This window comes from Hirundo rustica, chromosome 3 (assembly GCF_015227805.2).
Source record: "Hirundo rustica isolate bHirRus1 chromosome 3, bHirRus1.pri.v3, whole genome shotgun sequence".
NCBI classification, from domain to species: domain Eukaryota; kingdom Metazoa; phylum Chordata; class Aves; order Passeriformes; family Hirundinidae; genus Hirundo; species Hirundo rustica.
The window spans coordinates 39,626,232-39,649,383 of NC_053452.1; the positions used below are offsets into that span (position 1 = coordinate 39,626,232).

General features: G+C 41.0%; 1 long non-coding RNA gene across 1 annotated transcript in view; it reads left to right on the forward strand.

The window, feature by feature from the left end:
• Positions 1 to 22,929, forward strand: part of LOC120751127 (uncharacterized) — a 42,300-nt gene extending 19,371 nt beyond the window's left edge. Inside the window, exons 8-9 of the long non-coding RNA XR_009207642.1 lie at positions 7,903 to 8,125; positions 21,639 to 22,929. This is a non-coding gene — a long non-coding RNA (uncharacterized LOC120751127). The remainder of the gene's footprint in view (positions 1 to 7,902; positions 8,126 to 21,638) is intronic.
• Positions 22,930 to 23,152: the final 223 nt, after the last annotated feature.

The following is a 23,152-nucleotide window of genomic DNA, read 5'->3' on the forward strand; positions in this document are numbered from 1 at the left end:
CCTAGCTGGTAGTGATGTGAGACTTTCCAGCAACTGTTGACTGCAAAAGACAAAGATCATCCTGTAAGGCAGAATTACTCTTTTGAAACAGGAAATGCATAGAAATAGGATTCAAAACTGATGCCCAGAAAAGGTAATGGGAAAAAACTATGCATTCAATCTATGAGTACGGATTCTTTAGTCCAGCAGGTGCCAGTCTGCTGCATTTGCAGATGGTATATCAAGGGAGCCCCAATGGCTAGTTAGAGCAATTCCTGCACTAATGTGAACAGAGATTTTGATTTCACGGTCTGAAATAAAATGACTCAAATATAATTATGCAAGCTTATTAATTTATTTGCTATGGGTCGGTAACCCTTCATAGTCTATAGCACGAGTTACATGAAGGGCCGGGGGGATTGAAGCTCAAATTTAACAGAGTCGGATTCCTATATGGAAATTGGAAGAAACGAAGCACTAAATTGCATGTTTTATGATGATATCTTATTAAGAAAAAATTAATGCCCAACTTTGAAAGCATCAAATTCATGCTGAACAGAAGCAGTATAAAAAGAACACTCTCATGAAAGTTTGAACTGAATGATTTATAAGCAAGTTACATCCCCCTGTCCAGTGCTAGAAACATGGACAAATCTTGAAAGTTACCAGCTCAGGATGTCCAATATAACATGAGCTTTCTATTTGCAGAGGGAATTTCTGCACTGTTGTCAGAGGTACTACTGGCAGATTTAGTAAAGCCAGGGTATTGTATAAAGCATGTGTCTTGGTTTTGAGATAAATTTTGAGAGAAAACACCCTGGAATGAGCATTTCCTCCAAGGAGAAAGGGTTCAGTAATTCCCTTTTCTTTTACCAATGAGAGAAATGGATACCAGGGGGTAAAAGTGAAAAAACCCCAGTTTATTAAGACAGGGAAAAAAAAAAAGAAAAGAAAAGAAAAGAAAAGAAAAAAAAAAAAAAAAAAAAAAGTTGTCCACAAGGCACAGAAAAAGAAAGAAAAATAAATTGAATAAATGCTAGATATTGAAATTGTGTGTGGCAGCCTATGTTCCTCTGCATGACATCTGATGCTTTGTCCTCAGGGCTCTGTGAGCATTTCAGATTTCAGTATATGGAAGTATTAAGATGCTTCTCCTACAAAGTGGAAAGGGGGTTATTGGATCAGACTTCTTCCATTCCCAGTGCAATAGGCTGTTATGGTATAAGATGTGTGCACTGAGTGAATGACTGTGGTCTGAACACACTGCACTGTATTTGGAGGCTTAAACAAGACAAAGAACCTGTCCCACACAAACAGAACATCAAGCAGAACAGGGATGAAAGGAGTCGGGCATTTAATCTGGGTGCTGCCAAACACATGTGGAGTCTTTGTTGACACTCTCAGGAAACTATTACATCTGTGTGCCAGAGCCACTTGATCAATGCATAGATCACAGAATCCATTAGGCTCACAGACTGTTCTAAGTTGGAAGGGACCCCAAGGGTCATCAAGTCCAACTCTCAAGTGAATGGCCCAGATATTACAGTATACTTTTCTCACATGCAAAAGCTGGCCCTGTAGGCCCTCCCAGCTGGACCTAGATGTAGTCAGGACCTTCTGTTAGGGCACCTCGCAAGGGCACAAGCTTTGACCATTGTGAACTTGATTTGAGCCTGGGAGCCAGAAGCAAGGGAACTGCACACCTGGTTCAACTCTTCAAACCACCTCTTAAGGGCTTTTATCTTATGTGGGGATACAAAACACTACTTTGTATTTCTTCCTTCAAAACTGTCTTGATATATGTGATGGAAAATCTAGTGACAAAACTTTCCAGCAGGGATAAAAATTAAACCACATTCATTTTTTCCATTCACTTCCCTACTTTCTCCATTCATGAGGAGGATACATATGATGGCTATGTCAGTATCAACGGTGGAGTTCATGTCTTGACCTCAAAAGATACTTCATACCTAAGTGGCATTCTCGTGGCCTCCATAACATAGGCCTGCTCATAAACTTAATATTAGATAAGATGGTTAAGTGTCTTTCCTCAGAAGAGGGAGTTGTGAGGTTGAACCTTTTTTAGTATAAAGAATATCAAACTGAAACTCACTTCCCAGATAAATGTCCTAAGATGATGCAAAAGGACTGTGCCTGAGGTGTGATAGCATTCCAGTTCCTCTTCCAGAGTTACTACTAGATTTTTTTTTTTAGGAACATACAGCCGGTGGGAGATAGCAAGTTCCAAAGCTCAGCATACACATTAGTATTTATATAATTTTTTGTGCCATATAGTGTAATTAGGACTAACTTTGATAATGGTGATTTACTTAGCCTTTAGATGGAAAAAAAGCCTTGTTGTTAAATTAAAATACTACTCTTTTTTTTTTTTTTTTTTAAGAGGATCTAGACTACTACACATGGCTGTAATGCTCTCCTAAACTGATGTAAAGATGATGCATTTGACTTAGGCAATAAACCTGAATCCTGCTGGTGATTATTTGATTGCAATTCATAGAAGTCTATTATAGAAATGTGAGAAGGAATAACAGCATCACTTTAGAAGAAGATAAAAACCCCTGACCCTCATCTCTCTGCACTGAAATGAAACCCAAAGTTATTCCAAATTAATTTTATAGAAGGAGTCTTATCTGGTCTCTACTCATGCTTGACATTTTACCAAGTTCTTTCCCTCCCGGTGCTTTTCTCATGGGACACAATGAAATTTAGCATTCATAAATTGCTCAGGGCCCTTTGTAAAATCCCAGCCGATGATTTCAGGACCTTCCTTCCTTGTTCTGAAAATCTTGTTGCTGAACTCAAATCTTTCATCAGTCTCTAGCTGGGGTCTGCTTGCCATTGCATCCAAATCCCACACCTTCCAGGGCAGATAAGTTGCTGAGAATGCTTCAGCACTACAAGACACATTCAGCAATGGGCTTTTTGATGGTGGTGATAAGAGGTGTGCAGAGAAATGTGAAGACCAGTTTATGCCTCAGTGGCTTCTGTGCAATATAGAATCATAAAATAGAGTCATTTATGTGGAAAAGAGCCTTAAGAACATTGAGTCCAAACATAAACCCAACACTGCCAAGTCCACCCCTAAACCATTTCCTTAAGAGAGCATACCATATTCATTAGTAGTCATTTACCTTACTACATTAGGTAGCAGAGATAAACTAGCTTTGCAATACCAAGCTTGAGGGATGCTTAGTGCAGCTGCAGCTGAATGCAGCAAGGCATGGATTGCACCTTAGGCTGGCAGTGCTGAAGCAGCTCGTACAGATCCATGCTGTATCAGCTTCACCCATTTGGAGTATACAAGCTGTCTGTTTTAAAAGTCTGCCTGCATGATCTCTACCTTAATTGCTGTATACCCCACAGTTGTAGGAAAAGAGTGGGAACAGGGATAATAGAAGGCTTTGGTTAAGGCATTGGGCTGATGAAAGCCTTCAATTTTCCCCTGACTCTTGAGATGTTCAGTGGTACTGCTCAGCTTGTATTAAGGAAACTACAGGAGTGAAAACTGGCTCTGATAGGGGAAGAGGTTGGGTTAGCAACAGTAAGGTTAAACCCCTACTCTCAGGAAAACACTTAGGAGAAGACCACTCACTTTGGCTGCATAGGCTGGTCATTTTAAAAGCAGAGTTCTTATCTGATAGCCTTTCCTCGATTTTTTCCCCTAGAACCTGCATTTGGCTGCCAAAGGACAGCTGATGTATTGGTGCTGTTGCTCCCACAGTGCCACAGCCATAACCCTTCTTCTGTTGTATAATAGAACTCCTCATCAACACCTCACAGCTGTGGGGTCAGGATTTAATTAAAACATCATAAAGATGTCTTTGGGGAACTGGACACAAGATTATTTTGCATGCAATGCAGCATTGCAGAAAAAACGTGACTCGGTCTACTTGAACCCAGGGCGACCAATTCAGGTGACCAAAAAAGACTAGCCGAAACATATAGAATCAAATAGATGATATAAAGTAAATCTGGCTTCATGAAAATATACATAAGGTGTGTTATTTTCCAGTATGCTTTTGTGAGCAGCATTTGCTTGAATTCTATTAGAAAATGTAAAGATGCTGCCAAAAGAAGAGCGCTGAAGAGAAGGGGAAGGAGCAAAATCAGTCTACTTGGAATGTTGTTTGAAACACCTTAAAAGGTCTCTTATGTCAGGTAAAGTTTGTAAACAAAACTTACTTCCAAAAAATCCTAGGAATATAGTTAGTTGTTGCATTTATCTTCTTTTTGCCAGAGTCGGGATTAAATGCTCGAAACAGTATTTTGTGTTCGGACTCAGATGTTTATTAATTCTTATCTATATTACAGTCTCACAAGCCATGAGTTCTATAGTGCTTCTAGCTAACTAAGTAAAAATGGCTCCCTCTCTATCTCTTTACAAGGCCTTTAATTGTCTAGTTGAGAAAAGACACCTAAATTATTTTTACTTTTAGCCCAAGAGCCAACCATCCATAGTCTGCAATGTGGAGTTTTTTTATCCAGTTACAAAATGCTGCTGCCTAAACCCATGAAGAAGGTGAAAAAGAAGGACCAGCCTCTACCCTCAGACCTCCATCTTGCTTTATATACATTACTATATTTGAAAACCTTAAACTCTAAGTTTTCCACCATATGATATTACACACTTCTATTCAATCTACACACCCAGTGCTATCATCCCATTTTGGAAGCCTTTTCCAAGGCCTCAGGTCAAATGCAATGTTTTCTTGGGGGTCAGTGCATGTCAGCACAGAAAGTCTAAAATTCTCAGTACCCAGGGTTCCAACAGTTAGTGACTAATTTAATTAGTTTCATTTTTGCTATGAAATACCAGAGTATGAAGTGGTGAAGGACGAACTGCTACCACAGTTATCACTGTGCCTTTGCCTAGAAAATTACAAGGACTGTGTTTAATTCTGTCTCTGGTCCACTCCTGTTAAGTCGGATATGTGGTATCTCCTACACCCCTGGTTTTGAGCTTTATTCCTGAAATATTTGATTCACCACTAGATAACTTCCATTTCATGGAAGTTGCCATAATTCCAGCTTCCAGCTGATTTCAGCTAATTATTGTGAAGTTATTTGGTGATGATAGAGCAGTAATTTGAACAAACAAACAAAAAATACTGTAAAAGTCTTATGGATCCTTTTTGATTTTAAATAGTTTATTTTAGTGGTTTCAGTTCTCAAGAATTAAAACGATCCAATCAACAGATTGACAACTGTAGGAGAAGGGAACACAGGTGACCTTGCCCCTGATAAGAAACAGCCGTGTTAATTACCCAATACAGCCGCGCCCTTGATGAGTCACAGCTATATCTAAAAAAGGTAAGTGTGATGAAAGGGAGTGGGTTAGCTGGTGAGGAGGAATCATGTGAAGGAGGATCCTGGGGTGAGAGAATCATTGCTGTGAGGTCAGTCTGCTGTTGGAACTTGCAGTCGCAGTCTAGCTGGGTAAAAGCCTGCAGTCAGAGTCTGTAAGCCAATACCTGCAGTCATAATTTAGCAGGAAATAAGCAGCAGTCAGAGGCTGCAAGGGAAATGTACAGTAGGAGCTTGCTGTGGCCAGAGTTGGTGAATAGCTGGAGTCAGGATGGCTAAGCTTTAAAGAGGAATAAGCCAGGGTCCTTTTCATGCTGTGGTAAACAAGAAGTCTGTGTCTCAGCTCATTTCTACCCTCTGATAAGAGGGCTGTGCAACAGACAACAATGCCTTTGTCACCTTTTTCTGGGGGGGGGGTGTGTGTGTGTGTGTATGTATGTGTCAGAGAGGGGCTGGGATGGGGATGTCCCTGAGTTATCTCTTCCCAGCCTGTCTGGGTTCCAGCTGGTACCACTGCTCACTGGATCCAGCAGCAGTGCTAGTTCCCTGCCTGTAGGATAAGACACTTTATTTATGGTTTTGAGCTAGAGGTGCAGACTGCCAAGGAACAGAAGGACCTTACACTGCCTGCCATTGCTGCAAATGATGATAACTCTATTGATTTTAGTGGCTCTGGCAGCTTCAGAGCCAGAGAGAATTCCTAGCCTGACAGGATTGGTTCCTGTGTGAGGAAGGACAGTTTTATTCTCCCAGCATCCCTGGATCATATAAAGGAATTACACAAAGAAAGGCTAAAGGAAAGAAAGGCTGGTATATCAGCTCTTTGGGATTGGTGATGAATTTTGTATGACGTTTACTATTTTTCTTAAACGAAAAATTGGAGAACAGTGTTTCCTTTCTACCCCAAACTAAGGTTCATGGCCAAGTTTTTAAATATACATATTCAAATCAACCATTTAGGAAATTTGTAGCATAAGCCAGTCGACTCTCACTAAGCCATATTTCCTCTAATAGGAAAAATCATAACTCTGGGGACAATATTCCATTTATTAGGTTCTTGGGGGAAATAAGGAATAAGAACTGTAAAGATGAAGTTGGCAGCCCTGGATGAGAATAAAGACTCAAAAGAAATCCATCAGTTCCTGAAGGAATGTGCAAATTCCTCTAATAGTCCTGTGTCATCTTTACTGGAAGCTGTTTCTACGTGACTAAGATTGTGAATGTTTGGCTGTACAACTGTGCCTCTGTTAGAGGCTAACAGTGGTTTCAGTTGGTCAAATGGCTGATATAATTACTGCCTGGGTTTGGGGTGCTTTGGAGGGCTTTTCTCATCCTTCATACAACTTCTCCCATGCCACGGTGATGAATATGCTCTTCACTTGCTCAGCATTACCAGTTCTTTGCTCACACCAGCCAGAGGACTTTCTCTGCTTCATTGACTCTGGAGGATTTGAAGTAGAGGCTTTTATCAGATGCCTATGAAATGTCTTTCTGCTCCCTGCACTTCTTCATAAACCATGACTGGTCTGCTTGTCTTTCATCACATACAACTCCATTTCCAGTGCACAGACTCCTTGGGTCTCCAGCAAATGTGTGTTCTGAAGCATTAAAATGCAAACCTCAGCATGGGACTCCTGAGGATCATGTGTTATCTTGCTGTCACTGTCTTCCTTGGGCTTTTCATGCTAATAACTTTCCTAACACTGTAAGATGTAAATTTGAGTATTAAATATTACATTCACTGCTTGGATTTTGTTTTCTCCTATCTCACCTGTGGCTCATTTTCACAAGTTGTTGTTTGTTGTATAAAAGATTCTGCATCATTTTCTTTCCTGAATATATTGCTGTCCTGGTTAATAGGCAATGTTACTTATGTCAGCATAAAGAGAAGTGCATTTTTTTTCTTCATATTATACACATTGCTTAACTGCATTTGGCTTGCTTCTAATCAGAAGCTGGTTTTATGTGTTCCTTAAGGAATAATTAAAAAGTGGGGGTTTTATGTTTGTTTGGTTAATTGGTTTGGTGGGGGTTTTTCAGCAAGCAGCAAGGAAAGTTTTCTCCATCCCACAGACTGGCTATGAACTTACCTGTACAGGAAATGTTTCTTTATCCAAATTTGTAATTAATTCTATAGACATAAGACATTAATCTGTCTGTCTATCCATGCATCTATTCTTTGCCACAATTATTTATATTGCCCTGTTTGAAAATGTTGCTATGAGAATTTAAGTGACATGATATTCTCACCCTACTGAGAGGGTTTGTCTGTCAAATGTGGTTGGTAGTGCGCGTTGCTGTGCAGAATGTGGATGCTTAACCATTTCTGCAGCGCCCAAGAAGGTCCCATATATTTGATAGTTCATGGTCCTGCTGATTGAAAATAGTTCTAAATTTACCTTCTGAGGTAATCTATTGATAGCACTGTCCTCAAGATCTTTCATTTCTGTGTGTCTTCGTGAATTTGCAACTGCCTAGTATGCCAGAGAACAAGCAACTCATACCTGACTGGTCTGACCTCCCACCCTTCTGTCCCCCTCTCAGAATAGATTCTTTCCAGTCTCTGCTCCTCTTGTTCCTTTTCTCTGATTTTTGCAGGAGTACAAAGGTCATGGAGAGGAAGAGATGGTTGACCACGCCTTCTGACATGAAGAAAAAAAATCTGCATTTTTTAAATAGAAGGATGGAATAAAGTGATTTCTCCTCTGCGTATGTAAAGCAAATTTGGGATCTCATTCATCCCTTGAAGAACCATGTTTTATGACCTCTGAATCCGTCTCTTGGAATGTTCTCTGAAGATGAATGTGGTTCTGTCACAGCAGTAAGTTTTGTTTCTAAGTGGTGTGGTGTTGTGGGGGTTTTTTGTGTTGTTTTTTTTTTTTTTTTTTTTTTTTAAATTAGAGTGTGACATGACATTTGAAATCTAAATGATGCTATGTTTTCAGAGGTGATGACCATCAAATGGTCTAATGGCTTCATTTACGGTTCTGATGCTCAAGGGACCAAACTGACAGAGAAAGTCCCCTAAGTCCTGAAATGTGTAACTGAAGCCACACACATTTGAAACCTCAGCTCTTAGTGTTTCCAGGTAATCAGCAAAGCTTCACCACATGACACAATTAAAGAAACTCCAACACCTAGAGAATGAGGCCAAGTGCTTTCTGTAGGTGCATTTACCACTGCAAAAATCTACTCTCAACAGTGAAACATGGAGTAAGGGTTTGCCTGATTTTTTTTTTAATGTTTAAACTTTCTTTGGGTTTTTTTTCATGAAAGTTATAAGAAATATAACAAATAAATAATGTTGAATGTTGTTATCAATCAAAATGTAAAATGCTTTTATTGTACAATAAGGTAGTGGTAAAACTAACAGAACAACATTCAAATATAAAAGATTAAACAAAAGTGTGTCCAGTTTTGGTCAAGGACAAGTTTGTTTTTTTGTAGCAGCCGTGCAGAGGTAGAGCTTGGAGCTGTGTGTGTGTGACCAAGACTCTAATGTTATTTCATACCATCTTAAATCATTGCCAGGAGCTGAGGAGAAAGGGACTCTCTTGTTTTCAGGAAAAATGGGCATTCCTTTAGGGTCTTGGGAATCCATGGTGGGCAAAGGGTCTGTCCACCATTTTTTTTTCCATAATCCCAGCTTTTGTGAACATTTTTGTATGTAAATCACCCTCTCTTTGTACGTTTTTGTTACTAGTTTGTTGCTGTTAGTTTTCTTACCTCATTGTTGTTCCAGTAAATTTTTCCTATCTCGGGCCAGGATTCCCCAGTTTACAGAAAAACAAACCATGAGCCACTCCTCTCCTACACTCCAGTTACCTTTTTCACAATTTGATTTTGAGCAATAATGGGCATTGCTTTCATACATGGTGGTCAGGACACTCCGTCCAACTGCAGAGTGAAATGTCATCATCTTCCAGCCTCTCATCCAGCATGCAAATAGTTTTTTGTACTGCTTGACATGCTGTGGTTTTGGATTAATTTAGGGTTTCTAACAGGTACCGTGTGAAGTCTTATCACCCAGCTCCAGTGTGCCTGAGGAATAGTGCTCTAATCTGCATGCCCTGCCCTGGGCATGAGTAACTTCTAAAGCATGAGCCATGGGAGACTGTTCCATAGAGCAACAGTGCCTAACAGCTGGTTAGGGGTTTTCCAGAATCAGAAGGACTGCATCCCTCTGTGTCATCCTGGGGCGAGGGAGGAAGTCTGGTGTTTGCTCTGCTCCCAAGATGAAGTGAAACTCTTGAGAGAGCAGAATTGAATTGACTTCTCCTTGTCTATTCATATAATATGAAACTAGACATTGTCTGGCAGTACTTGTATTGTAGATGTCTCGAGCAGAGTCAGACACCTTTGCATTCTACACAGATACTCTGAGTTTATGTGGATAAAAGCTCCCTAAGGGGGGTCTATGGCCCAGATCCGATAAAATATTCAGGTTTCTCACTTCCTACTTAAATCAATGATCAGCTATTAACTGCCAAGCATTTCAGGAGTACTCCTAGTGCCATGGAAAGATCAAAGAGGAGCAAGACCTTGGTAGTGAGAAATTTGCACAAAGAATGAGGTGTTTCCGGAGACCAAGACATAGACAAGGTAGAAAAATAGACCAATAAAAAGAAAAGAGCCAGAAACTGGATTTTGGAATTAATGAAGGAATTTCTGCATCCAGAGTATTGTCTGTGTGGACAATGATTAGAAGAATAAGAGGAATAGTACTTCTGGTTTAGTTTAATTATATCATTCTTGCATTACCACAGAAAATCAATCTGAATGTGGATTATCAAAAGAGTTTAATTTACATTAAAGCACCAACACAGCAGCACCAAGGATGAAATCAGTAAAAAAATTAATCTCAGATTGTGTTGACAAAAAATGTAAAATACTGTAAAAATTGATGTGACTGGGATTTCCCAAGTACACTTGGAAGAAGCAGGAAAGAAGGTGATTTGAGGAATAATATCAAAGATTCAAAGTTTATCAAAAAATGAGAAGTTTCTAGAGAAAAAAAGTAAAAGAGTGAGGAGATAAGAGACATAAAAGCCAAGAGAGAATAGGATTTGGGGATTTGAGGTTATGTTGAAGTTACTTGAGAGAGCCAGAAGTTGAAATATTTGACAATTATGAGATTACTATGTGGTTTGGGTTGGTGGTTGTGGTTTTTTGTTTGTTTTTTGTGTTTTTTGTTTTTGTTTTTTTTTTTTTTTTTTTTTGTTGTTGTTTTTTTTTTTTGTGTGTGTGTGTGGACTGCTAGAGAGGTTTTGGGAAGAGTCTAGGGTAGAAGTGGAAGAAAAGACTCTGGATATTTATTGCAAGAAGCATATCCAACAAAGCTGAAGGGGAAAAGGAAAGGGTAATGAGAAAGCAGGGAGTGGCAAAGCAGAGCCAAGATTATTTTTTCCTAAGATGGTGAAAGATGAGTCAGAAGAGAATAAGCTACAGAAAGGTTGTATAAGAGTTTGTGTCATGAAGTGAAGTATCTGTGGCAGGTAGATGAGCTGTAAGAGCAGGGGAAGCATCAGTGCTTGGCAGGGAGCTGTTTGTCTAAGAGAAAGTAAAGTGGATGGTCGTTTTCATGGGTAAGAGGAGTTATGAAGGAGCTACAAATGAGGGAAGAGCACATGAAGCTGCAGATTAAGAAAGCTCATGATACTGAGGCTGGTATCTCAGCTAGAAGATTGAAATGTAAAGAACCAGGAGAATCCAGAGCTAAAATTAGGGGGCAAGGATGATGGAGAGGAATTGAAGGGATAGGAGATGGCAAGAAGAGTTGAGATGAAAAGAAGTATCAGTTAGAGTATTGTGTAGAGGATAAAGAATGAGAAAGGGAAGGAGGACAGGCTTAGAGGGGAGGTCAAACTTTTCCACCACAGCCAAAACCAGGAAGTGGAGAGGGAGAAAAGTCTTCTGTAAGTGAAGGTAGCTGCAGACAATAGACAGAGACTTACTCTTTGCCATAAGGAGTTTTTAATAGTTCTTCATGGAAAATTGGGAAAGCCTGCTTCCTCAGCTCCTAGAGGGTGAAGAAAAGGAGGGAGACAGGATAAACTTAACAGTGTCTGCGAAGAACTTAGATGCATGGGGATAGGAAAGAAGGTATTTTATAATCCTAAAGATTTTCTTTTCAAAACCTCATAAACCATATTCATAGCAAAGCTGTGAGAAACTGAAGCATAGAAAGGAGGTTTCAGGAGATGCTAATTTAAAATATACCTGCCGGGATCCAGCTCTTAGGTAATCATTTTAATTTCCCCTGATCCTTTCTGGATAGAGTTCACAAGCCTTTTAAATCTTGTTTTGGCCTTCTGCCTTCATAACTGTTTATTTCCTATGACTTTTATCCAACTCAAACTTCATGGGCTGTTTCACTGAGCTGTTTAAAATTTAGCTGAGACATTCTGTCTTTCTTAGACCAATATCTTAAATGACTGGAACTCCATAATGGTATGAACCTTTCTGTGATAACTAAAAAAAAAACAGTGATGTTGGTTGCTTACTAAAATCCTGGTGTCAGAAGAGACAACCCAACTTATAGACAACCTTCAAACAGAGGTGACAGCAGATAGGACCTTCTGTCCTGCAGGCTTTTGATACAGTTCCACGTTTTTTTTTTAATCTAGAATCAAGACTAATAAGTAAAAATATAAAATTTGAAATTTCATATAGCAGTAAAGTTGTGTGAAAAATTTTCTTGTAACTCAAGTTTTCAAAATACTAACCTCTATTTAGTCACACATTTACCTCCAAAACTGAATGAGTATCTCTGGAGCCCTTGAGGCATAGCAGTGCATCTGCTGCAGATGACACCTCACAGCTTCAGAGTGGAGGTCTTCCCAAGTGCCATGGCAGGGAATTGTTGGTACATCACAGCACTTATGGGGAAAACCCAAGGCTGTTTGAACAGAGACGGGCCTTCTAAACAGAGAAAAATATTTTTCTGTAGGGGTTTGTGGAAAGAGTGTTTTTTCTGGATGATCTTTCTTGGCTAGCTTCACCTCAGAGATGTTTCTACCCAAGAAAGAGCATCACCTCCTGTGTGGGCTTGGCTCACTTTGGCCAGGGCTGGGTACCAGAGGAGGGTCTCGCATCAGGGTCTCTGGGGCTCCAGAGGGCTTGGAAGCACCTGACCCATTATACTTAGAACCAGAGTAGGAAATTAGAGGTGATCAAGAAAATAACTGTGCCCTTTAGGTTTTCTTTTTTACATTTTCTTAGTATATAAGAAAGGCCTGAAAAGTAATTTTATTTTTCAACTCTTTACATTGACAAACATTTTTTTAAATTGTTGATTGAAGTCTGTTGTAGACCAAAAGAGAACTAATAAAATGGAGAAGTCAGAAGATTCAAGTGGAGGGAAGCTGAGGAGAGAAAACACCTCAGGCAGGAAGTTTAAAATTCCAGTGGTGCTTTTCTTAACACCTATTTATCTTTACTGGATTAACAATTTAGGTAAATGGCACCAGGGTCAAAGAATTATCACCTCAGTCCCTGCAACTGTGGAGACACAGAGACCATATAAGTTCTCAGTGAGCATGTCCACCTGATTGATGATACTGAAATACCTGTATAACCTGCTGGTTTTTATTTTGGCTTAAATCTGTATAAAGGAACTTTCCTGTTGGCACTGTGTGAGTTAATTGAAGCCAGTGAGTTGGATTATAATTAACTGAAACTTTAGTATTAATATTATTTGCACCGGCCCAGGAAGCACAAGATGGCTAAGGGAGGATTTCACAGTCGGGGGGAGCTTCATCAGAGACTGTCTTGCCATCAGGAACCATAAGCCTACCCTCCACAAGCAAAGGCACAACTTGTGTCCAGGGCTGAGTACCCCTTTGGTAGCAGTTTAACCAAAGACTGGCCCCACCACCCATGAAATCACAGCCTCTTAATGTTTCCTTGGTCTTTGGGTTTTACATGGACTAGTTATGAGACCTGAGGTCCCCTGCTAAATGGAAGCAGGACAAGATAAGCGGTTGGATACATTCTAAGCAAAAGAAGGAAATACTGCCTCAGGGAAATAAATGTCTCTCACTTTATCTCATAAGATTGATTAGAAGTATGCTTAGTGGATCATCTTCATGACAGGAACTTTCAGAAGAACCTCAGCAGTTCTGGCGCCCACATCTCCTCATCAGATCAAAAAGGGAGTTTCATATTTTGAGGCTAACTGCAGGTGGTTCTGCACATGTTGGTAGTTTAGAAAATGGTAGGGTTTGTGTTTACCCTCTTAAGCTATAGCATAAAAGTTTGATTTGGTTTTATCCAGATGATAGCTAATGTGGTGAAAATACTTCCCTGCTAAATCCTGTCTTGAGACAAGGAGCCTGTGTTTAGTGTAAGATAGCCACAAAGCTTTTCTTTTTAAGCCTAAGAAGCTGTGCCTTTTGCCATTCACAAGAATTATTATACAATAAAAACACAGTGTAGACAAGGTTCATAAATTTTACCAGATGAAAACTTACTGAAGTGAGCCTCATAGCGAGTACAAAGCTGATCTTGGTGAATTCACCCTATGGCAAAACTACAGCACACAGCCTGTGCTGTGCTTTTACCTCTGGCTGCACAGGAACGTTGCCTGGCTGGGGCTGGGTAACAGAAAGGACGGATACAAAGAGTTTGGGGTAAGCCAGAAGTCTCTCCTCACCTGTTTTATGGGAAATCAAGCTGTGTTGGTCTCTGCTACTATTATTGCAGCAGGATTTGGAATTTGTGCCAATTATGCATCAGCAAAATAATTTCAGTGCAACAGGGTTGCAGCTCAGGCAGAGGGAAGGGAAGCCTTCACCAGGGGATTGCTGCTAGCACACGCTTGTGTGTGCAGCACGTACATCTGCATTCTTAGACACATTAAAAACAAAAACCCCTGGCACACTGAGAACTTAGTGTGGGCCAAGCTGTAATGCTCAGTCTCTGTGCAATGCTGTTATCCTATAATTTTGCCTCAGGACAGGCTTAGCCAAGCCTGCATACATTTATCCATATGAATAGCAAGTATTTCATGGAAAGCAGGAAGCAAACCAGGTGGGCCTGCTGGCAGGGGACTCATGGTTTTATTTACAAGGAGCGAGTGCATATCGAGTGCCTGGCTCTGTATTCCCTTGTTACTCACAAGTCCATCTGATTTTTGCAAAGGCACTTTCCAGGGCTGTTGCTGGAATCCTGCATGTTGCGAACAACAGGGAGGTCCGGGATGGTGGGCCACACTGGTTTGAAGCATGTCAGCTTAGCTGCTCTTCACTCACTACCATGGGTAAATGCACTTAGGAGCCCTCTCCCTCTTTCACTTCTCCACTATTTTTTTTCCCTTTTGGTTGTAGACAGTGGAGCCTTTCAAAGCTTTTGATAAACTTATGTAATTGGGTATGTTTTCCAAAGCACGTCTCTGTTCTTTCCGAGGGCTTAGCTAAGAACATTATTCCAATTCTTCTCTAGGCCTTCAAAAGTGCCGATCCTTTCAAACATGTGCAGTGTGAAGGATTACAAATTTGTTTTTCAAAGGACCCCAAATCCCTGCTGCTTTCATCAGTTCCCCTTCTTGTGCTCCCAGTTTTCTCCCCTCACCCATCTCATAGCCCCAGCTCTGAGCTGCAGGATGCTGACATTCCCTCTTCTCCTGCCCCTCCACCTCTCACTTTTTCTTCTCCTTTTCTGCTCCTCCCACTGCCCATACTCCCCTATATATATTTTATATATATATATATATATATATATATTTTTTTTTTTTTAATATGAAACAAAAGTGCCGGGAAGCATTGCCATGGCAGCAATGCCGCAGCGGGCCCTCCCATCCGTGTGCATGTGAGCTCTAAACTTTTAATATAATGGCCTGAAAAGAACAGGAAGGGGACAGCTTGAGGCAGAGAAAAAGAGTGAGGGAGAGTGCAAAAGCAATGAAAAGTGGGACAAAACCATTGGAAATGCATTCAGGCTGACATCACCACCCTTTCTCACAGTGGTCATTCACTTAGGAGGCTCCAGTGTCCATTCACTGTCTTAAAGCTAGCTTTCTAGAGCCCTGGGAGACCATCTTTCCCAGCCTGAATGCCTTTTTTGTTGTGAAACAGTGAACTGTTTCTGAAACCTTGCATAAAGGGCTGAGTAATTCACTGCAGTTGCCAGGAAGTCTGAGCCACTTGTGAGCTAACAATAGTTAACTTTATCTGCCGGCCCGAGCCCCCCTTCCAGCTGTAGGTCCTGAATTCTAATAAGGGCTTTACTCATGCCTCTGAGGTTATGGTAATATTTTATACATCTTTTTTCATTAAGACACAGTCATAGCTACTGTTGAGGCACCGGAGGCAAGTGCTGTCAAATGATGTGGGGTGGGGGTGAAAGGAGGGAAAAGAAAGAAAATAGCTTTTTACATCAGGCAAGCGGTTTGGTCATTTTATAGTAGAAATACAAAATCTGTTTGAGCAAAACCAGGGATCATAATTTTTAAAAATTCACTTTACAACCCCCAGAGTCAAGCTAGATGTTACAATTGTTTTCTAGGTGTGGAACAACCTCCGCTTTCCATAATTCGGGGTTGCTGGTTTTATTTTTGCTCTCCTCCTTCTCTGTCCCTGCACTGCGGGCACGATGGTGACAAATGAGTGAATCATGAAGGAAATAGATGAATTTGTTTGGGTTTCCCTTTTAATCCAGATTTGGATGTTGATGCGCAGGAAAATTCCTCACAGTGACAGCACAGCTGTGTATAAGCAGTGACACAAAACAGTGATTCATGCCGTCGTTCTGCAATGCTGATAACGACAGCGTGTCTTTGAGAGATGTGGATCATTGTTTTTTTTTCTATACCTTCTGAACTGGTTTCTTTCTTGAGAACTGAAAAAATCAAGTGTAAGAGGAGTTCTAAATTGTCCCTTTGGCCTCCAGTGTTTTGAAAAAGAAGAGAAAAATTGCTTATTCCTCACTTTTAAGCAAATGATCACTCAGAGTGGAATTTATTTCAGAGCATCAATGTGACTATTCCTGTTCAAGGTAAAAGCACAGCTTGAACCATTCTTCCATGTCTTTGGTGTCTGTGCCTTACTTGCCATGCCTTGAGAAATAGTATTAGAAATGCCTGGATGGAAATAAAAACACATATTTCAATGTCCCACACAATACTTTATTAATGTTTATAAAAAGTGATTGAAAGATGCATACAAATTTTGTAAAACTAAACCACAGAAATGTTCCTGATGTATTCCCCTATTGCAGCAATACTTTTTCTTCATCTGTACTCATGACACCAACTGATGCCAGTGGGAGCTGCATGTGTTGTGGATGAGGTCACTGTAGGGTCACTGCATAGTAAATAAGTTGCTTGGCTTTTTGGTTAAGTTCAAGTATTGAATTGCTTTCATATATTTTCTCCAAGTGACCTTTACCGGGGGGAATACCATGCTCTGATGGAGTGACAGATCTGAACTGGCCCTTTTACAGGCTAACAGCAATGACTTCTGAACTCTGCTGTGGGTTTGTCTTGCTGAGACTGAAAAGCTGCTTTTGGCGAGTGGAGGCTCACGAGCCATGTGCTGTGTGCATACACACAGGTGTGCATATATCCACCCCTCCCCAAAAACTCTCCTTTTCCCTAATCCACATGAAATGTGAGTGCAGTCAGATATCAGAATTGACAGAGCCCACAGGTAGCAGGTAGAGGGGAGTGTGGGGATGCAGGAGAGATGTTTTACAGAGACTTTTATTACTAGTGAACTAACTGTAAAGTCATCAAAGCTATCCCTGTGGTCCTGACTGAAAGCTCTGATCTACTGGTAGTATGGCTTTCTCTCAGCACAGACTGCTTCTGCTCTTGAGCTGAAACATGTGAGCTGAAGCTGACTGTGTTGCGTTTTGACAACCTATTTAAATAAAATTAATCCATTTGCTAATCCTTTGCAGGGAGGGAGTATAAATTAGAGGGGCTAACAGCATATGATGGAAAGAAAAGGAATCCAGCTTTCTAATTTACAGTGACCTTTAGGATTCACCATATACCTTTACCATCCACAAATGAACATTTAATCTAATTCTGGAGATAAGTTTTGAAGCATGAAAAAATCTGTACGCTTTTTTCCATGTCCAAATGTAGACCAGGTACTTTTGAAAGTCCTGACCTGTGATCTGGACTTAAAATTTATATATTTATATATAAATATAATATATTAATTTGTCAGACATGTCTGTATGATGCAATCCCTCTCTAAGCATCTCTTCCCTTTCAGAGCAATGTAAATACTCCAAGAAACCACATGCCTCAACTAGATACAATATTATTTCATTCTCTCACTTCACAGGCTATCTACCCACCAGAAAGTGCGATATTGAAGCAACACCATCAAATTTGAGTGTGATAGAATACTAGGAAAAAGCCAAAACAAACACTGAAAAATTTACAGTAGCACTCCTGTATTTCAAACTGATAGGCATGACTTCTTCTGAAAAAAGATAGTGACTAAGATTTTTTATTTTTTTTTTTTTTAAATTTCTTGATAACCAGGTCAAATATTTTATACCCTGTGTTATGAAACCTCAAAAACCCAGCTGTGGAGTTACCTGGGATAGAATGTCTCTGGGCTTTTATGTTTTACTTGTGCTTTCATGTTCCATAAATCAATCTCTTTCATTTCAGTGCCCTACTCAGCCCCTTTTGGCTCCTAAGGCTTTGTCCTCTGCTTTTGTAGACTTATTTTTTTTTCCTATTTCTAAGCCTGATCTCTCTTCCCTTCTGTTCTGACAGATCTTTCTCTCACTCTTGGAGTTTTCATTATTTAGCAGGATTCTTTATCCTCTTCTGCCACCTGGACTGTGTCTCACTTGTTCTTGCTCATTCCTACTTCAAAGATTTCTTTGTTTCCAAGCCTCTCCTGCTGGACCTGGCTTTCTGTTTTATTAGAAAGTTCTGACTCAGAAAACCTCAGTACCCTGTGAAGGACCATCTTAGCTCCTGGTAATGGTGTTCTACAGCCCTGGAACTGCGCAGAGTTACCTTGGAATACAAAACTCTGAGGGAAACAAATAGCTAACCGCCTACTCAGAGCTCTGCTCTTCTGTCCTGGTAGCCGAGAGGTTGCAGGTTTGCCTTTCCATGAGACTCCTGCGTGACAAGATCCAATAGCTCTCCACCCATCTGTGGACTGGGGACAGCATGGAACCCCAGAAGCTGAGCTGTAAGAACAGACAACTTTTCTGGCACTGCTGTTCCATCAGACTTCAATGGCTCCCCCAAGCTTTTCTACATCTGGCTTGAGAGAAACGGACTCTGAGCCAGAAATGGCAACAGACCCTTAGCCTTGACACTGAGAGCCACAGCACTCCTCCTCACTCTCTTCGTCACACAAGGACCAAGAAAAAGTAAGTGTCATGAAAGCTCAAAGAGAGGTTTATACATGAATAAAAGAATGCTTCACTCTATGACAGTTCTTAGCTGGAACCCCTCTTACAAGGAAAGCTGAGGCAGGAGGAAAGGCTTTTCCTCTTTTTACATCTTTAGAGAGTAAATATTCTAAAATAAAACTGCACAGGAGACAGTAAAGCCAGTGAAAGTCTCTGTTACATTAGCATACCAAAGTCACCAGTGTGAACCCGGCATGTGGAGTTTGCCTGTTCATTAACTGGATTGCTCTGTTTTGATGGTGCACTGGTTTAGCACTGATGTAACACCTCCACAGCCAAACACTGTGAGCTGGTTTGAAAGACTGTAAGCATTTCCTTCAGGTGGCCAGGCAAGCAAAGCGAAATGAAAGCTGCTGGTGGGTGACAAGAATAAAAATACAGGATAAGAGAGTGCGATATTTCTCAGAGCCACACTGGGAACGCTGCAGGAATCCTAAAGAACACATCCAAGCTGAAAGGAGAGAGGAAAAATTTTTGGTGGGAGGTGATGCAAACAATTACTGTGCAAGCACCAAGAGCAGGCCTGCCTCTTATTTTTGGGTTTTTTTTCCTTTTTTTTTAATGGCTCGGGGAATATATTTGCCAACACTGTTTCCTAGTTCTTAATGCTCTGTCGTGTAGCACAACCAGAAAACTTGATGGAAAATGCCACTTAAGAATTGAACCATTCGTCCTTCGTTCAGAAACCTGATACTTGTCCAGCTGTTCTCCCAATTCATCTTTGCCAGTGAAGTCTAATTTCAACTGCATGTGTGTCTTTATCATTTCTGAAGCAGGAAATATTAATCACTAAATCTGATTGGTCTCATTGCTGCTTACCCCAGGGCAGCTTTTTTAGCTTATGAAAACTAGTGTCAGTTGACATTGTCATCCACATGGCTTGATAACTAAGAGCTGAAGATAGGCTATTTCCATTTTAACTAGACAATAAAGCTGAGAAGCTGATAGATGCTCAGGTAGGGCAGATTTCAGCGGGGAAGCTTTATGAAATTAAGTTTGTCATTGGCCTCATACCCACCCTGTCTCTGGAAATGGAGCTGCCTATGCTTATCCTTTTAATGTTTTTATTAAGAGATGTGAGCAAAGTTGGGAGAAGACTGTGCAGCCAACTGAGAAAATTAAGGGGGAAAAGGCTTATTGTTATATAAATGTCCTTTCCTCCCACTTTTGCAGAGCTGCTCTTGATCCTTTCAAAGCAGTGTCCTTTCGAGAAAAGAAGATGCTGTTAGCTGGAATCATACAAAGAAGAAATTACAACAGTTAGTCTTTTATGTTAATATTTTAGTCCATTACTGCTTTTATTACTTATCTAGCACAAGCTGGATGCTAGAGGCTTTTCAGATAGCAGACTCTGTGTTCTGGTGTATAGTGTACGGATGATATATGCAGGAGGATGCATGAGCTGCCATCTAATTAGGTGCTGGCATGTACCTGAGGAGATGAACACTTGCCTCCTAGCTCTGCAGTGCAGGGGTAAGCCAGACTAAACAAATTTTTAAAGTTGCTCTGCTCTTAGCTTTGAGGTGGGAGGCCTCATCTCTTCTCAGTGTGTTACTTTTCCTGCTGGTAAAAGAGAAGCTGCTTTGCTTTGTCGCTGTGTCTTCAGATTTCAGAAAGTATCACCAAACGTAACTTCCCATGTAGATTAGGACTGCTTAGCATACTGGGACACGCTCTCATTAAAGGCCTTCGTGCACTGCTACGGCATGATACGTCAATAAATGCATTTCTTTCTCTGTCAGAACACCTTTTCATTTTCTGTACTTGATTCCACAAACAAGCACTCAAATTTCACTTGTATTTTTAATGAGTTTGCTTCATACCTCCTTTTATTTTTTTATTATTATTATTATTTGAAGGATGAATATTTTAAATTAAACAGAAAGGGAAAGGGGCAAGCCAAGTATAGGGGCAAGTCCTACAGTGCTTAGGATGAAGTTTATTGTAATTTCCTCCATTTTTCCCCTCATGTTCTTCCTTGGAGAAAAGTTTGAATGGAATATCAGGCAGAGTTGATTCTTGATTTCTCTGGTTACCACTGTAGAGGAAAATTCATTACACCTAATTGCCTAAGCAATTGCATAAGCAGGTAATACCTTCTGCTCTCAATAGATGGGATTTTCTAAACTGATGCACTCACCTGTCCTCTAACAAAATCTCTGAAAACTGGAGATGAATTTTTGACCTGGTCCATTGGGTCTTCACCCTTTTGCATGGGAGGACTGAGGTTAAGCACCTCCAGAGGGTTATGTCCACACATTCACACTTCAGATACCTCCTTCAACAGAAGCAGAAGGTTAAAAACTGGGCAGAAAGGGACAACTTGCTGTGTTTCTTCTGAGTTTTCCCACCTGCTCCTGGCATTGCACATGCCAAAACAGAGGTGACACAAGAGCAGCAGAAGTGGGCTCCTCTTTGCTTTTTAAGGAGGATCAGTGTTGGTCCTGATGAACTGGACAGAGGTTTTCCAAGTGCCCTAGGGCATCCTGTGGCTTCACAGACAGCAAAATGCTACACAGGGATATGTTCAGTTTTGAGTTTTGCACAGCTCTTTCTGAAGCTGAATCCCTGTGTGACATTGTGCTGTAAACTGACATTAAAGAACTTGAGACCCGAGGTCCTCTGTAGGGACAACTGTGGGCAGTCACCTCTCCAGTCACCACGCCTAAGACAGTCCCCTTGGGATTAGTTGCTGGCATATTGGGGAACGTGGGTTGGGTGCTCAGTGGCCCTGACCACACCACCTCTATATAAACATATAAACATAGAGCCTGCGCTTAAACTGAACATCTCTGAAGTCCTTGGGTATATAGCGCAATTCAGGGTTTGGTTTAGCACAAACAAACATACGTGTTTGGTTTGGAACACTTGCCTATGGCTGAACCATATTACAGTTTTGGCCCAGTATCTCTGACTGCAAACCAATCTTCCTTTATTCACAGGTTAACGCCTGAGTGTACACACAGGCAAACACAGAGAAGCCGCTGGGGAAGGCAAGCAATCAAGTGGGGAATTCTGCATGTTGTGAGCCCACACAGAACCACAGAACCCAGCTGATGAATACATGAAGGAGTGCTGGCTTCTGACTGTGCCAGTTTCTTAACATTTGGGATCATTAATGACTTCTCTCTTCTATTGGGAAAAAAAAAAAAAAAAAAAGTCAGCAGTTCCTGTATTTTTCGGAGTCACAAGCAAAGCATTTAGCACCACAAATAAACTCATAATTTGACAGGCAAACTGCCCAGAAAAGTGAAAGCAGATTTCTCCCTCCAAGTCCCTGAATACCTTAGTGATCCTTTACTTGGTTTTCAAGTGCTGTTTCCTTTTTGTTTAATCACAGGTTACGGTCAAGCTACTCTTCAAAATATCAAGCCCTGTCCATGTGCATTTTCTTAAGGTTAAGTATGTTCACAGTCTCCTGCTTTGCCAGCAAAAACAGATACCACACAGAAATACCTACACATGTCCAGAGCTGTTGCTGAGTAGCTCTCATTTTTTATTTACCTACCATCCATCAATATATTTTTTTCCCTTACGTGCAAATCCAGCATCCAAAGAGTTGGCATAACAAGTATTCAAGAAGTTGTATTTGCTGTGAAATTCAACAAAAGGAATTAGCTACAGTATGTGAACAATAACTTCATAAATGGCTGAGGCTGATAAAGGCCACAGCCAGGCAGAATGTTCAAGCCTCTTGGAAATTAATTGATGCTGTGTCTTTCCCAAGAAATTTCCAGCCAAGAAGCCCAGTGGATTCTCAAAAGGGCTAGGAAGCAGATGGTATCCCGAGGTTTGGTCTGCCTGCCTTAGGTTCCTTGTTGGAGCCAATCCTTTGGATGCTCTCCTGGAACTGGTCTGGGAGGATTATTGTGCATTCCCAGCCTCTCTGAAGGACCAGACTTCCTTGTCACACACAGCTATCCAGTCCTGGATAAACACGATGCTTCAGCACAGTGTGTTTCCAAGGGTTTACATTATCTAGGACGGTGGTTGAGGAAAGACAGTAATGGAGCATGGGGCTTTGCTGCCTTGCTGTGTGGCTGCTGCTGCAGCAGAGAAAGAAAGGTGGTACTTGCATTTGCATCGAGTCACAGTAAGTGAAATTCTGATGGTTATGGGGAAAAAAGAAGCAATGTGATAGTGGTTCAGCACTGAAGCAAGTACCCACCAAAGCTGTGCACTTTCCATCCTTGGACAGCCAAAACTCAACTGGACAGGCCTCAGCAACTTGCTTTAAATTTAAATTTAGCCATGCTTGAGTGGAGTTTGGACTGGAGACCTCCAAGCCCCATGCAACCTAAACTGTGCCATGATTCCATGAGAGAGAAAGGTAAGATGAGCCTCTCCTCTCCTCTCCTCTCCTCTCCTCTCCTCTCCTCTCCTCTCCTCTCCTCTCCTCTCCTCTCCTCTCCTCTCCTCTCCTCTCCTCTCCTCTCCTCTCCTCTCCTCTCCTCTC